Here is a 16,748-nt window from a genome sequence, read left to right as displayed (position 1 = left end):
TAAATTGGCTTATTTGCGAATCCAGCGAATAGGGAACATGCGCGATAGTGGCGTTTTAATGCTTAAAGCCTTAAAGGGGATATTCGTCGTAGCGCAGTAGTTTGTTTTACTTTCAATTTTTTGTATGAAAAGTTTAGCATACAAGCTTACACACTACTTTTTATCATAACAAAACTTAGCAAGTAAGAAAAGAGAATCCAGTGTGGCCTGAGAATGGAATGAAAAATGAAAAAATAACAATCGAAAAGTACCCTTAAGATGAAGAAATATGTATCTAGATTAATTTGTAGCAGATGAATGGGATTTTAAAAATTGAAAATAGCAAAAAAAAGCTACACTTATAGCGTTCAAGAGACGATGTGTTCCATTCATATGTAATATTTATAAAATAAAAAAAAATAAATAATTGGCGCGTACACTTCTGTTAGGTGTTTGGCCGAGCTCCTCCTCCTATTTGTGGTGTGCGTCTTGATGTTGTTCCACAAATGGAGGGACCTACAGTTTCAAGCCGACTCCGAACGGCAGATATTTTTATGAGGAGCTTTTTCATGGCAGAAATACACTCGGAGGTTTGCCATTGCCTACCGAGGGGCGACCGCTATTAGAAAAATGTTTTTATTAATTTAGCTTTCACCGAGATTCGAACCAACGACCGCTCTGTGAATTCCGAATGGTAATCACGCACCAACCCATTCGGCTACGGCGGCCGCAGTTCTTAAAATATAAAAAAGTCGATGGACGCAGGTTAAAAGCGAGGTTTGAGGATTTTTACAGATTTTTATAAGATTGTCAGCTCATCCAACGGTAACAAATTTACACAGTGGTCGAAAATTCCAAAAAACGCACCGAAACCACTAAACGTGTATAAAAACTAATGAAATGTACTTACCTGAAGGTTTTCGGGGTCGCTAAATTCGAAAATGATGTTAATTTTTCAAAATTCAAAATGCCAGCTACAGAATGGCTAATTAATTTTGTATATAAGTTCACCTTAAACTCCTAAAATAATGGAAATGGCACGTAAAGAAAATGAAAAATTTTGTATGGATAAACATGTTTTCTTCACAAAATGCTACATCACACTCTAATCATCGTTATCGCTTTGGGTCTCGTTATCGCTATCAGTATCATGGTTCTCGCTTCTCTCATAACTCAACAATGCAAGCGCTTCCGAAGATAATGCCTTTCCTTTTTTCGGCTTAGACTTCTTCAAACTAAAAATATGGGGATCAGAAGATACCAGAAGCAAATGGAATATGTCTTCCATTCCGCGAAAAGTGTTCCCTGTAATTCCTAATGTCTTTATTTCGGGCTTCTTGTGCCTCTTCTGATAACTGTCCGATAGGTAAAATAGCAGACTGGTTAATTTTTGCGCCATGGATAAGAACTTTATGGACAGCATTGAAGCATCTAGCCAATTCTTGAATTTTTCGCCGAAGATGCTTCTTTTGCGATAAACTTTTTGCCACTTCTTCTTCAATTCGCAAAAAAAAATTTTCAATGGTCCTTTTCATCTAGTTGAAATTTGGCATGAATCGAGAGAATAAGTAGTTAATTTTTTAATCAGAATCCTGATTTTAACTTCGAAATCCGCGTCAATATTATTAAGGAGCGTCTCAAACATTTGTTGCCGCGTCCACGATACTTCCATTTGTTGAGAAACTGAAAACAAAAAATGGAAAATATTGAATAAAAATTATATATTATATTGAACTGAAATAAACGATCCCTACATGCATTGATTAATGCTTTTACACAATGAGAATTAGGGCCGCGTCGCGGTCGGGCAGTATGTCGGACTCACAATGCACCGCCGCGCCAGCCGTGCTCGGGAAATGGCACGCGCGTGGTCATACGAAAATCGTTCATAAAGGCAAATCCGCAAGAATCCGCAGTTGATTGAATCGCTATTTTATTGTAGACACTTTTCCGATCCCGAAACTCTAAGGCTTTAAGCTCAACTCGGTTCAACGCATGAACTAATTTTTCACTCAATATTGAAATTTTTATTAAACAAAAAAAAAAAAAAGAAATAAAACCCTTTCGTTGAACGTCTCTGACAGGCACCAATATCAAAATTATCATTCCAAGTTAGTATATAAATACTCCACTTACCATCGCGATGAAAATTCATCAGGCCCGGATATTCTCGGAATAGTTGTACTCTTTTTATAAACAAAAACTTTCGGATGCATGTGCGAGGCAATACTGCAGCGTCACGCCCATTCATCGGAACGTTCAAGGTCGAGCGGCTGCCTGCTCAAAACAAATGCCCGGGAACATCTATCATCTCTCAGAAACATCTCGAGAGTAACGCACTCTAAACACGGTGAATTCAATTGTATCCTGCTGACAAAAATATTTTGGTGCGTTTTTTGGAATTTTCGATCACAGTGAGTTGGTACATATTTTTAAGAATTATCTTAAGGAATTAGAGAAATTATGATTATTTGAAGACAACACTGTGGGACAGCTTAGATACCTGCTTTCTTATCTTCTGTTCTCTAAATCACATTTTTTCGAAATCGTGGACATGGTAACTTAAGGGGTTACATACGTTCAGAATCTAAAAAAACGAATTTCGAAAGTATAGTACCTTATGAACGTATTGTGAAATTTTCATACGAAAATTCCCAATATTATAGCTTCTACAGCCCATTAACTTGGTAGAGAGCGGTCCGCGCGCTCCTGCACCTCAAACTTTAAAATATTTGAAAGTGGTTTTTTTTAAATATTCGAAAGTATTTTCTCTATAGATTTAATTAAAAACTTAAAAACTTTTATAAACATAATTTAAGTGTGACATTTATGACGTAAAACGCATACTTTTTTTTAAATACCGTAAATTGCGAAATTTTTCGAACTTCAAAAATCCGGCTTGACAGGCTATAACTACAACTTTATTTTACAAGAATTTTTTACCTTTTACAGATCCATCAATATTTCAAGGAGAAATTATGCAGATCACGGAGCAACTTTTTTTCATTGTATTTTGTATTTCATTATTTCACCATATCGAATGTTATGATCACGATTACGAAGAATAAATATAATATGGTGATACAAAAGTGTATATTATTGAGCTCTTATTAAAATGGAACAATGGAGGTAAAGAATCTTGAATGCCTAGTAGCAGATCTACAATTGTTACGCAGCCAATGGGGATCGATTTTAATAGAATGTCAAACTGTTGCAAAAGGTTTGCCAAACACTTCGTCAACATTGCCAGCAAGCCGAAAGAAGAAACGTAATGATGAAGAACCTGAGAATTCAGCGGAAAATATGACCGCCGAAGAAATTGATTTCAAGAGGAACACATTTCTCGTCATCATGGACTCAGTTATCACTGGTATTGAAAATCGGTTTACTGCAATTAAAAACATAAACAACATTTTCTCATTCCTGTGGCTATTTCCTAAAATTGAAAAAGCAGAACTTCAGACAGCAGCTCTTATTTTTGCTAAAAAATACCCTTCTGATGTGTCGGAAGAAATCTCAATTGGGATGTGTCACTTGAAGAGTGTGTACAAGGCGAATTTTACTGGAAATTCGGAATGTTGTATGCCTCCGTTCGACTTGTTGAATGCCATCACAGCTAAAAACTTGGATACTCTGTTTCCGACCATCTGCATTGCTTTGCGAATATTCTGCACCCTGCCAGTATCGGTTGCCGGCGCCGAAAGATCGTTCAGCGCTTTATCAAGGATCAAAGACTACCATCGTTCTTGTTCAACTCAGAGTCGAGTAACAGGATTGGCAGCTTTGTATTTGGAATCTGAGTTAGCAAGGAAACTCGACTTCCATGATATTATAAGAGCTTTTGCCTCAGCTAAAGCAAGAAAAGCAAAATTCTAAGCATCGTGGCAGTCATTATCAAATATTTGTAAGGCTCACAAAATGAATAAAAAATTTTAACTTTTTTCAGCTGCGTTTTTTATTTCAGATCTGCTGAAGAGTTTTCTAAAACTCATTTTAATCAATATTTCATAATTAATTCTATCAAAAATTTTATCAATGAGTTTTTCAATGTTTAAATGTTATATCACTATAACATAATACGCATTTTGATAAATAAAAAAAATTTGAAGGGGCCCGCATCTCAAGTTTCCCCCGGGGCCCGAATACTCTCTCCACGGCCCTGTATCCGGCTTATGCCCGCCGCAACTACGAGTTACATGGTGATCGATTTGATTAGTCTATATTTGTCACTGCTTTTTCCAATAAATCTGGCCGTCTGGGTGGCTTGAATACTGCAATAAATCGATTGTTAGGCGCGCTGTTTGGCAAGTTGCGCCGTCTTGTTAAGACCAAATGTCGTCGATGTTTAGCTGATTAATTTTCGCAAACAAAAATTCGGTTAGCTCGATAACGTTCACCGTTCACCATAATGGCAGCTCCACCTTCACTGCGGACAAACTAAGGCCCGATGATAGGTAGCTGAAAAACTAAAGAGCATTACCGGGAAGCGACGCTGCGCCGACAGCATCGATGAATTATATTCGTAAAAATCGACGAATTATACTTCAGAAAAACAAAAAAAAAAAATCAAAGCAATTACTTCGCGTTCTTAAGGTAGTAGTCTGGTCAAAACTAATTTTTTATAGATATTTTTTAGGAAGTTTTGTTTTTAAGAAAATAAAATGCGATCGTTTTGATTTTATAGTAAGTTATTATTGACATCAAATAGTATAGGTACAAAAACAATTTTTTGTTTGACATATTTGAAAAAAAAGTCCGCCATTTTTGGTGTATTCAAAAAAAATTCCTATTGCAAAACCTGCCAGAATGACGAGCCTGCAGAATAATAATCAGTTTAACTTTTTCGTTTCAGATGTCCTGAAGAGCCAAAATCCTGTTGACAAGCCACCTATCTTTTTTTTAAGACGCTTACTTTGGTGCCACACTACGGCAAAAAAATGTGACAAAAAAAATAGTTTTTCTATACTATTTGATGTCAATAATAACATACTATAACATCAAAACGATCGCATTTTATTTTCTTTATATTAAAAAAAAATTCCTAAAAAATATCTATAAAAAATGAGTATTTGACCAGACGACTACCTTAAGTGTAATAATCCATGTCTCATTGATATATATTTTGTATCAGTTTACTTCATAAATGTCGAATCAGTATCAACATTTCCCGTCATTTGCAAAAATTATAGTATCTTCCGATAGGGGAATTAGTTTGGCGCCACGTTATAGTAGATAATTCAATGAATTAAAAAAAAAAACTCACAATTTCTCCTCTCTGTTAAAAACACTTTGTTGACATAATAAGATTTAAATATATGCACCCACATACAAAATTCGCTTGCTTTTCACAAAAAAAAAAGAAACAAAAAATACGAAAAAAGCAAAGAATTTCCGCGCGTTTATTTGCTCGCCAATGCCGCGTTACTAATTACCTCACTGCCCATTGCCCACTGCTAATTTGTTACAATTTCCTGCTTTTGCCTAATTTATGCTCTCCCTGGTATTGGTTGCGCTTTTTGTTTTCCACACTTCCACGCTTTTCCCTCTGCATATTCTTCCCTTTGAAAATTTACCACACTAAGGCAGTGAAATCGCTAATTTCCATGTCGATCTGCGGCCATTGCTCTTTTCGCCTGGGCCGGCGGCCTCAGCCACTCGTTGGGGTACTTAACGGCAACTGAAAAATAGTAAAATTATTTAAATTTATTTTTTTGTGCGAAAATGAAGTTGTAATTCAGCTAATGCGATAAGAACCATGGTAATTATATGAAAGTTGGGGTAAGGCAAATTTTAAGTTATTTGGTACTTTGTTTTGTACATTAAAGAGTTTGTCGTGAAAACCATATGCCGTACGTAGGTATCCAAAAATTTGTTTTTGTTTTTTTAATTAAGACGCATATCACAACATTGACTTGAAACTCGGCATAAGGTGGTAACTCGGACATAAGGTCATGAAAAGTTCGTCTTCAGTGAAAAAATTAGAGTGAGAGCGCAGCCAGGTGATCAGTCGAATGAGAATTCAAAAAGTATGAAATAGATTTTAACATTACATAAAAAAATGTCTCAGTAATTTGCAGGTTCTAGCTACTCTCTTATTAGTAATAAGGAGGGTTAAGGATAGAATCTTCAGCATCCAAATTGTGCTTTACTCAATATCATTATCAGGCAGCGCTACAGCTCGGGGTGAGTTCAAGCTTTATCAACTAGCCTTCTCCAAGTTACACGATTCAAGGCAGCAGACCTCCGGTTACGTATTTTAAGTCTTTGATATCTTCGATGACATCTTCGAGCCATCATTTCCTAGGCCTTCCTTTACATCTGGTGGCCAGTGCCTTGTAATTTAAGAAGGATTTTTTGGGACGTGCCTTACTCGTGTGCATGACATGACCTAACCATTGGAGTCGTAGCGATTTGACAACTTTAATGACATTTTCCCTTTTGTAAATATGTAGCAGCTCCTCGTTGTATCTGATTCTATAACAATCATCCTCAACGCGGACTGGGCCATACACACTTTGTAAGACTCTTCTTTCGAAAGTTCGGTGATTTTGGAACTTCAAAGATTTCAGCCATGAGTGACATTTCCCATTACATTTGTAAATATCGTATTTACAGCTGTGCGAGAGTAGTCTGGATTTAAGTAGCTTGAGGTTGGCGTAGGATGCCCAGTTTGCTGCAACAAGTCGATCTTAGATGCAGTCTTGAACACTATTCTCATTTTGTAGTAGAACCCCATGTACTTGAAACTCTCTAGTCCTTTAAAAACGCACTGTCTCATAGTTACATTTTCAGGCTTCCACCTTTCAACAGGAGCCCGAAAGCATTTGCATTTTTTTCGATTGTACTTTACTAGCCAAATATAAAAGTGGATCTATAAGTAATAATAAACACGAAAGCCAAACATTTAAGGCTTGTAAATCGTGCAGTATAATTGCTGGATCAGCTGGGCAAGGCAGCTTAAAACAATCTCCAAACTACTTGGACAATGCCACTGAGGACACAATCCTTGGCTGGATTTGAATTCGGGTTTTACGTTAGCGTAGAACCGACTGTCGACGAAATTCTTATGAGCTGTTTAAATTTGGTGAAAACAAGATAAGCGCTGAAAGATTAATGCGTTTGTGCCGCGAATTGCTCGAAAAACGGTCACAATGAGGCAAAATTGACGACAATTGATTGTCTAAGACGCTGAAACTCGCCCAAATATTGCTCAGGCCGTTAAAACCAACTTGATAACACTGGCATCGAAAATTTTTCCCAGTCGGTATATATCCCCGTATTCCCTTACCTTATATATCTTTCCAACTTTTACTCTTCCGATCAATGCAGCAAGACTCGCTTTTCCATTTCTATGAATGGCTAAAAAGTGCCACTTAAAACGGAAAGGTTTTTCTAGACTCAGTTGCCGTAGTTTTTTGTTGATATGTGATATTCCACCCTTCCTTTATGCTTAGCTAACATATAAGTTAAGTACAAGAGCTTTTCTTTCCTTGGATCCTTGGGGTATGCCTGCTCGCACATTGTACTGCTCAGAGCCCTTGTCGCTTCTAAATATAAGTTTGTGCTCCGCATTGTTCTGACAATATAGCTTGGCGGGTCTACTTCTATTACTGTTTCAAGTGAACGCTCTCTGGCCGTTGTGTTGAATGCGCTTTTAACGTCTAAGTTTACTAAAACGTAGTAATCTTTTTCCCCAATGCGCCATCTTTTGTCTTCAATGGCTTCTGATGCTGGGTCTACAACGCATTTGAAAGCGTCAGTTAATGAATGGGATTTCCTGAAACCCAACTGGTATATCTTCAGCGAATGATGCCAATCTGTTGCAGATGATTCTCTCAACTATTTTTACTTCTGGGTCGGTCAAGGAATTCGGCCGGTAGTGGGGTTCGCTTGGCTTTTTATTTTCTTTATGTAGAAGGTAGTAAAGTCCTCTATTGACGAACAAAACTAACACTCTGCAAAGCTCGCATCATGCCCGACCTAAGCTTGGACGATGGCAATATCCGAAGAGGCGTCCCTTGGAGTGTTTGAGAGAAAGATTCTGCGGAAGATTTTGGACCTTTGCACGTTGGCGACGTAAGCGATGGAACAATGAGCTATATGAGCTGGTTGTAGTAGAGGAAGTACTCTTCTGTATAGGAAATATCAGATGGAGAAGGACTTGATTTCCAACTAGCGCCGGTTAGCACAAGAAAGAAATGACCGGTGCGCTTTGTTAAACTTTTTCAAAATCGCGTAAGGGGTTATCGCGCCAATCAAGAATAAGAAGAGGTAGAAGCACAAGTGAGACCGGGGATACCTTTACAAAAATGTCAGGACGTGTAAAAGTTGCAGCCCTCTGAGCCTCGTTTGGTATTTTGCAAGAGCCGTATGTTACCAGACTAACGTCAGAATATTCTGGCAGGCGATGGAAAATATTTATTTTAAAGAATAAATAAGAACATCAATACGAAAGCATCAAACTTGGAAAAATTAGATTTCTATTTGCACATCGAACGAAGAAGAAGAGCACACGCACATGCGACAATACATATGTACATAGTTGCAAGAAAATTCGATCAATAGAAAAATGGCATCGCCCAGCATGCCCATCGCATGTCCAGTAGCTTGAAACAAGGTCATTAAAACGTAAAAAAAAAATCCGTTTAAATAAAATACTCGTATAGCAAATAAGTCGACATGCGGAACGGGAAACTTTTTAAGTGAATCGAATTGTGTGTGCGCAGAATTTTTATGATTTCCACACGCAAGCCGAGCAGCCACCAACGTGCGGCGAACCATGGCAATGATGCTAAAGATTGCTGAGATTGCAAGTGGTGGAGGCGGCGGTGGAGGCGGAGACGTCAATGTAGGAGCAGGGACAGAGGTTTCCTAAATCTAACCATAGGTCAACGCCATAACCGAGAAGGTGGCTGCAGCCCAGCAGGTGGACCGAACCGACGCATGGCAGTGACGTGAGCTCGTGATGGCTGTCAAGTGAACAACGATGTAGTACCCCGCCTCAAATGGCAAACAGGCGCCCTAACGACACCCACGCACTCGCCACGTATGTGTGTGTCATTATTTTCATATGTATGTATGTATGCATGTATGTAAGTGTGTATGTATGTATGTGTGCATGTGGAGTACTGTGAGTTGACAAACACATGCAGTTGAGTTGCTTAGCGTGTCGTGCGCTCCTCTAACCGTAACGAACGCTTTGGTGCGCTACACTGCTCGCCGTTACTCGGTACTTTACAACTACAACAAGAACAACAACCGCGAAATGTACAACTGCGTGTATGAACGACAAGTGCACAATTTATGATATTCTATTAGTTCCAGAGAGTGAAGCGGTGAAACTGGTGGAAACCCGTCGTATAGTTTCCCCGCGAACTGCCAAGCTTTGGTCGGCCGTTTGGTCTGTTGCTTGCTCGTTTGGTGAGTCGTTTGGGCGCGCACGGGCAATAGTAAGCTGGAGTCAGTAGCCAGCTGGAGACGTCAGCGCTGGTTGAGTAGTTAGCGCAGATAATACATCCGGTTCCGGTTAAGCCCATATTTTTGTGTCATTTAATGCCGGAACGAAACGACAACAAGTTGAGTTTTGCTGCGGGCGAATTGCGCCGAGACGTAGCGCTGTAGGCAAGGCGCGAGTTGGGTGCCGGTGGCAGTGTCGGTCGGTGGCAAATCAGCGACAATATTTGTGGCTGCTGGTGATGTTGTTCGCTTTATAAACATGCTTATATGTGTGTATGTGTGTATGTGTATATGAATGTGATGCTTATAATATTCGTGGTTGTTGCGTGCTCTGGGGTTTCTCATACTTCCAGTGCTCATTTACATATATAAATATGTATGTATGCAAATGTTGGTATTTACATATGCGCATATCTCCATACTGACTAGCTGTTGTGTCTGTTTGGTATAAATTCAAACGTCGTCAACAGCAACATTAGTGCCATTTACATTTGCTTCAAAGCCTGGCGGCAGCAGCAACAGTTGTCGAGCTCGTAAGGTGGCCGACTCACAGTTGTGTGATGTTTTTAACGAGAATTTTTGCAGAAAATAATTGTTCTGGATATTTTGACAGGAGTCCAAAAAACTGCTTTTCTATGCATCACTTGAGCTTTAAGGTCTACCACAAATAAGCGTTCGAGGTGCTAGTCAACTTGTCTGCTTTAAAGCAAATAGAAAAACACGTAGCCGCCGCTTTAGCGTTCAGACTTAATAGTAGGGCACTATGGAAGACCCGGCGGTCTCGCAATGCTTCTATACTACACACAATGAGTAGTTATAAACAAGAATCCGGATAATCTTTCCCTAAACCCACCTTCAACAGGCTCTTCAAGACGAACACCCCGTCAAGAAGAGACTAGCAAATTCAAAGCCCATGTAGAAGAAGGAAAATAAATTTTTACATGAATGGATCTATGCTAGAAAATAAAGTAGGCTATGGAGTTTTTCAAAGGAATTAGGACTAGAATTATCTAACCGACTACTGGACTACTGTAGCGACTAGCAGGTAAAAGTCTTAGTCACAAAGGAGGTCGTAACAAAAACTACGATTAATATCTTCTCAGATATCCAGGTGACCATCAAATCAAGGGGGGCAGTTGTACTAAGATCGAAGGATGCTCAGGAATGCGTGGTAGCTCTAAATGATATTAGCACCGTCTTCAAGGGCAGCCTTACATGGGTTCTGAGACATAGAGATATGGAAGGAAATTGCAAGGCCGATGTGCAAGCCAGGGGACTAATCTTCCACTTCTTGAAAACAGAGGCAATATTGGAATTACTATGGGAACTTGCAAATTCAGGATAAAAATTAATATTCTCCAGGAGGCTAATAGGTCATGGAGACAAGAAAATACTTGTGTTACAACCAGGCTAATTTGGCAACGAATGGATAAGAAAAAATCAGGTGAATTGCTCAACATCTCTAGAGATACCATATCGAAGGTTGTGGCTTGTGTCACAGGTCATTGACTGTTAGGTAGGCACTCTTAAAGGCTAGGAGTGTTTTCTCATGAATACTTTTGAAGTTGTAGAGACGAGGAAGAGGAAGAAGCAATAAAACACTTGCTCTGTATTTGTCCAGCCTTAAGCAGGAGTAGAGCAAGGGTTTTAGAAAAATATAATACCATTTTGACTCCCTTACGGAACTATCCGGTGTTGGGATAAAACCTATCCTACGCTTCATAAGAGCGTCTAAATGGGTCCATGATGAATAAATACTAAGGCTACCGTATTACACAGTGGTATCACAACAGATCTACATGGTCTAAATGAGTTGGCTATTCTAAACCGACTGCCACAAGAACCTAACTTAATCCAACCTTGACTACGGCCGCTCCTCGTGGGACAATAGCAAACCTTCGACTGCATTTCTGATTCTAAAAAAACCAACCAGTCATTGGGAGGTGGCATAATAATCTCAACAGCATCAAAATTTACCCCACAAATACCAAAAGACCTAATAAACGACTTGGGGCTAATTTTCGATTTGAAATTAACTTTTCTCAAGAACCTACATGCAGGGTTGCCCATATTCGGCAGACCCGACGGATTTCGATGACTCTTTGGGCCCATTCCAATCGACGAGGCTTGACCGCAGGCAACAATCTTTACGTCAATTGAATCTAATACGGGAATAAATGCAAATCAATGCGGATAATTCGTTGTAAAGTGGTCCGAGCAATGCCCAACTGCTGAGAACGTCGATTTTGGGATGTCCTTGGCGACGCCTTGGTCGGTTTTGATTTGGCCTCTTTGGATTAGAAAGAGCATCACCAGTTGAAAACCTTTCGTACAATCAATCGTTTAATGGTGTTCTTAGAAGGCGCACTTTTCACATTATTTAATTTTTTATATGCACGTTGAGTTTTCACAATTGACTTCTTTTGTTGAATGTAAGTTTCAACAATTTGGGACCGCTCGCGTTGCGTGTACTGTTCCATGGTAAAAATCTGCTTGGACTGACGCTTCCAGCGAGGTATGTCATTAAGCGATCTGACGTCTCTGTCAAAAGATACAGGGTTGCCAGATGGGTCCGTCGAATATTGGCAACCCTCTATGTATGTTTTTTCTACTCGTAAAATATTTTCAATGGCTGGGGTTACACGCAAGAACTTGCCACTCAGAAGTGGATGCATCCAAAAGAGCTGTTTAAAGTCTTCAACTGCTTTTTCAGGCGTTGTAAATTGTTGAGCTCGTATTTTATTTTGATGTTCGCGAACAAAAAGAAATCATTAGAAGCCAAATCAAGACTTTTAGGCGAATGACTCAATAAATCGATCTCTTGCATGAGCCGATACGTGCGAGCTCGCATTATCTTAGTGAATGATTCGTATTTGGCGCCTAGGGTTTCTTAATTCTCCAAAAGCTTCTGGCAAAAATGGTTCGGTACCACTCATAACTGACTGTTTTAAGTTTTCCTAGTGGTACAGTTGGGACACTACCAAATTTAAAGAAAAAAAACAACAGACGTCATTTGCTTTGAGGTGTCTCTATCGCAATTTTTGTCGGATTCCCCACGTCTTGGAACACTCATACTGTCGATTGCTGTTTTGTTTCCGGTTCTTATGCATAGATCCAAGAATCGTCACCTGTTACGTTGTAATAGAAGTGCTTTCAGTCACCGCGGCTGAATTTCTTCAAAATTTCTTACAGCAAGTCTTTTTTTTTGGCAACTCCCAAATTATGCGGTTTTCAAAGAGGACAAATCTTCTTGATGCCATGTTGAATGTATGCTGGTTGCAATAATGCCCAAGGATGATTCTATCTCGCGATGTGTCAGATGATGATCTTGCTTTATCAAATTGGCCGAAGCTCGGTTCGGTTCAGTTCGGACTTAAAAATAGATCTTCGGTGGTTTCCAGATGTAATTCTTTGTTACTTCTTCCAAAAATTTGTGGAAGGAGGTTAGTGGCGGATCGATGGATCTCAATTTTGTACTAGCTGTACAAAGGCCTATTATAACCCCGGTGATAATCATGAAAATCTAAAAAAAATATTGAGAATTAAACAAAGAAGAAATTGCTTCCGAGGTGCTGCTAACATCTGAAACGGCAGACCAAATCCGAGGCTTGAGTTTCGTGGCTGCTCGTTTCTCGAGTATGATATCTCCGGCCTCGTTTTCTAAGAAAGTTCGAAGCCGTGGTATAAAAGTCGCGATTGTGGTGAGCAGCTAATCTTATAGCCAACCAGGCTGTAAGCTTTGTTGTAGTTGTAATAGCGTAGTAGATTTCCTATATATTTTCGGGGACACTGCTAAAGTGACAGTCCTTGGCTAGACATAATTTCGAGCCTATCTGAAAACGTAGATGCGACTATCGAGGAATATGGATTTAATTTAGAAACACAAAATGAAGACCCATAAAAAGCGTGGTGAGCTGTGGTGGGAGTTGTTGTAATGAGCCACCACGCAAGGCAGCCTTTTCTCTGCCTGTAGCATTGCACAAATTTATTTTCTGCTTTTTGCTAGTTGCTGTTTTTGTTTTTAAGGGAATCTGAGGTCAATGCGTTTAGACTACTGACTACGCAGCTGTCGTCCTCACAACATAGGCTCTAGTCGCATTTAACTGAAATCTAAAAACAATGCAAATGACGGCGGAAAACAACAACAGCAACAAAAACAGAGAATAACCACTACAAACTAACAACTCTTCCGCATTTTTCGCATTTCCACATTTCATCCAAATAAAATGAAAAAAATGGAAAAAAGCGAAAACACAGAATGTAAAAAAAGAACAAATAAGGTTGCAATCATGTTTTGTGGCAAGAGTTGTGTTGTTGGTGAGTGTTGTTGCACAAGCTATGCAAGCCGCATTTCATTTGGAGAGGAACTGATTGAAGTTCTGTGGACCGACAGTTGGTCACTTTGTGCTGTTGTGCGCACCAAATCAACGCATGGCAATTAATTACATCAACAACAACAACAACTACAACATCTAAAACATGAAACGACTAAAAAGAGCAACAACAAGAAGAGTTGACTTTTATTACCATCAATGGCAATGAGAATTTGTTAGCAGCGGCAATCGAACCAGCAACAACAACAACAATTCCAAGTGGCACCAAATGAGCCCCTCTCGACCGACATAGGCACTTGAGCTTTGCATGCCATTTGCCGCTCTAATTGACAGTGGTGCGCGCGTTAGTCATCCGCAGTCGCTGTCACTGTCACTGCTGCCACATCAACCAGACCGGACCGCTTTTCCTGAGCGCGCATACCACCACCCGCCTCCCACACAACTTCCCTTGGCGACCAACGAACCAGAGCAGTGGTGTGCGAAATGTGTGTGCTGAGGCAATTAGTGTGCAGAACAACAGTAACAACAACAAAAACAGAAATTATAACACAACGAAATGTGCAGCTGAAGAAATGTTGCACAGACAGTGGTTGAGCAAAAAAAAATTACAAAGCAACAACAAAAAACACAAATCACAACAGCAGCAGCAGCAGCAGCAGCGATAAATGCCGACGAAATGGCAAGGGGTCCATGGATTCTGTGCCGCAGTAATTATTGCAAATGTAATGATGGCCGCCGAGATGCTGGCACTGGCGATTGCTAGCCTTGTGCGGGGCAAACGGCGGCGTAGAGACTTAGCAGTGCAGGCGCACAAACGACCGGATATGCCCGTTACGGCCAAATGAGTTGGGACATTCGTCGTGCTGTTGACTCCATCTTGTTGTTGTTGTTGCTGCTGTTGTGGGCGCGTGTCCTGCACCCACTGTCAAGCAACCGAACATTCGAACCAGTCGCCATCAGCACCGTTGCCGCCGCCCAGTTGAGCAGGATAATCGACGCTGTTAAGCGGAAACGCGCTGAAAGCGCACATGCGTGCAAAACAGCTGAGGAAGTGAAGAGGATTGCGTGGAGTGGAAGAGGAGCAAGGTGGAAGAGCACCAAGTTAAAGCATAACTGTAAAATCGATAAAAGGAAAACGCGCAAAGGCAGTAGCCGTCGCAGTAGAAGAATAAAATGTTATGGTTTAGTGATTCTCTAATACATACATACATACAGACATATGTACGGGTATATATTTATGTATTTTTTGTAGCGCTAAGTGCAGCTCGCATAGAAATGTAGGTTAATTTTAGTGAAATACCTTAAAAATCTGATTTGCGTAGTTAACTTGCAGGTCTCAAGTTTTTTTAAACATTCACTGTTCGAGCTGCGCCTCTGAAGGATCGAACGTTTAGTAAAGGACTAAACTATTATCAGCTCAAATCAGTTCAAATTTTATATCCTTTAGAAAGAAGATGAGCCCGGCAAACACTGTTTTCGGATTTTCACGGAGGGCTCCAAGACCGATCACGGTTCTGGCACTGGTGTTTACATGGAATCCAGCGGGGCAAAACTGCACTTTGTTCTTGAAATGTACGCATCTACTACTATGGGCAAAAAGTAAGGTGAATTTATTTGTCAAACTTCGCGGGATTAAAATTTCGCTCTAGTTATTTTTTTCATGAGTTCGCAGCACTGGTAATAACATCTGGGCCAACTTTCATGGGAATGTCATTATCAGTAATATATTTACGCTTGTGTTTACCAAACGACCAAGAGTGCATTTTTCGATTTTTACAATGTCTGATGTGATTGAGCAGAGAAGTGCCATCAAATTTTGTTTGTGGAATGAAATTTCGGCTCCGGCTTGCGGCTGTTGCAGAAGGCATTTGGTGATTCGACCATGCCGCAGAAAAATGTTTATAAGTGGTACAAAGACTTCAAAGAGGGTCGAGAACGTGTTGATGACTTGGAGCGCTCCGGACGACCATCGACGTCAACAGATGACCAACACGACAATAAAGTGAAGGAGTTAGTGCTCAAAAATCGTCGGTTGACTGTTAAAGACCTTGCTGATATGATCGGAATATCAGCGGGATCTGTGAAAACCATTTTGAAAGACCATTTGGGCCTACGAAAAGTCAAATCTCGTTTGGTACCGAAAACTCTCAATTTCTTGGAAAAAAGTCGTCGCGTTGATGTGTGTGAAACAATGCTTTCAGACTATCAGGACAAGCTCAAATGCATCATTACGGGAGATGAGACTTGGATTTATGCTTACGACCCTGAAACAACCGACCAATCAAGCGAATATCGTGCTAAAGGCGAGGCCAGACCGAAAAGAGCACGTCAAAGTCGTTCAAAAATAAAGGTCATGATGACAGTTTTTTTAGATTTTCGTGGTGTGGTGCACTATGAATTCCTTCCACTTGGCCAAACTGTTAATAAGGAATATTATTTGAGCGTTATGCGTCGTTTACGTGAAGCAATTCGTCTAAAAAGACCAGAACAACTCTTGGTTTTTGCATCACGATAATGCACCGTCTCACACTGCACTCGTTCTTCGTGACCATTTCGCCAAAAATTCTCCGCATATCGTTCCGCAACCACCGTATTCGCCTGATTTGGCTCCGTGTGACTTCTGGCTATTCCCAAAACTCAAGGGATCACTCCGGGGAACGCGTTTCGATTGAGGAGATAAAAGCTGAACCGAAGAAGGTGCTGATGGCTATACCGGAAATGGACTATTTGGCATGTTTCGGGGATTGGAAAAATCGTTGGCATAAGTGTATTTCATCGAGAGGGGATTATTTTGAAGCGGATGAAATTGATTTATAAGAATAAATAAAGATTTTTCATTTTACAACCAAATTAACCTTACTTTTTGCCCAAGCGGAGGTGTATGCTGTTCAATAAGATATGAACTTTGTTGTGGAAAACAGGTGGAGAGGCAGATCCATATGTGGCTGCAGCAACAGCAAAGCCGTGCTCATGGCCTTA

This window comes from Anastrepha ludens, chromosome 5 (assembly GCF_028408465.1).
Source record: "Anastrepha ludens isolate Willacy chromosome 5, idAnaLude1.1, whole genome shotgun sequence".
In the NCBI taxonomy this organism is placed as follows: Eukaryota; Metazoa; Arthropoda; class Insecta; order Diptera; family Tephritidae; genus Anastrepha; species Anastrepha ludens.
The sequence above is the reverse complement of the archived record's forward strand: the minus strand, read 5'-3'. Positions refer to the sequence as shown.